The 1,047-nt window shown below is 50.4% G+C and overlaps 1 protein-coding gene across 1 annotated transcript in view; it reads left to right on the top strand.

Annotated features, from left to right (window-relative positions):
- Positions 1-1,047, top strand: part of LOC119591767 (cadherin-related tumor suppressor-like) — a gene marked incomplete at its 3' end in the record, with an annotated part of 104,813 nt that overhangs the window by 7,683 nt on the left and 96,083 nt on the right.

Genomic DNA, 1,047 nt, shown 5'->3' with positions numbered 1-1,047 from the left:
TCAATGGATACGGCTGCATATACCATTATAAACAAACAGGCCCTGCAGACACAAACAGCGGTCCACAGAAGAGAAGGTCGCCGCCATCCCCACTGCAGCCGCTTCCACCCTCTCAAAATCCATACGTCGTGTTCCCCTTTTTTCTCCTTTGTTCGCGCGCCGTCGTGTTGCGGAGTTGGGTCACGCAGGCGCACTCGGTCCCGTATTTGGCAGTTTATGCACCTCCCTTGTCCGGGTAGCACGCGTTCGCTCTCTCTCTCCTGTGGACTGGTACCGCTAGGATCAGAGGCCGGTAGGAAGAAATGGTGGTTGGGAGGGTGAGGAAGAAGAGAAGGTGGGAAGGGGGCAGGGAAATGAAGGAAGGGAGGAAGGGGAAGAGAAGATAGGGTGGGGGAGGAAGAGAAGGGGGCAGGGAAATGAGGGAAGGGAGGAAGGGGAAGAGAAGATGGGGAGGGGGAGAAGAGAGGGTGAGAAAGAGAAGGTGGAGAGGGTGAAGGAAAGAAGGTGGGAACGGGGCAGGAAAATGAGGGAAGAGGGGATGAGGAAGAGGAAGAGGAGGAGATGGGGTGGGGGAGGAATGGGAGGTGGGGTAGGGAAAAGAAGGGACAGAGCAGAAAATAGTATGATGGAAGGAAAGACGACGCGGAGATGCAGGAGGAGAGGGAGGGGTAAGAGAACGTAAAAGGAAATAAAGAAACCGAAGGAAAGACAGAGAAAAGGACTAGGACAGAAAAAATGAAAGGGGAGGGAAAGGAGTGGAGAGAGGGATGGAAGAATTGATAGGAAGATGAGGAAAGAAAGGAAAGGAGTAGAAAGCGAAGGGTAGCGAATAATGGAAATGAAGAAAAGACAAGAAACACCGTGGTATGGGGGGAAGGGAGAAAAATAGGAGACAAGAGAAAGACCAGGAAATAGGGAGAGCAGGTGTTAAAGAAGTGACAAAAAGGTGATGAAAAGATGGGAACAATGATGGCACGAAGAGGAACGATAGGAAAATTAAAATAGAAACAGAAAAGTATCAAACAAAAAAAGGGGCGGAAGAAAAAG

Source organism: Penaeus monodon, chromosome 29 (genome assembly GCF_015228065.2).
Source record: "Penaeus monodon isolate SGIC_2016 chromosome 29, NSTDA_Pmon_1, whole genome shotgun sequence".
Taxonomy (NCBI): domain Eukaryota; kingdom Metazoa; phylum Arthropoda; class Malacostraca; order Decapoda; family Penaeidae; genus Penaeus; species Penaeus monodon.
The sequence above is the reverse complement of the archived record's forward strand: the minus strand, read 5'-3'. Positions and strand labels throughout refer to the sequence as shown.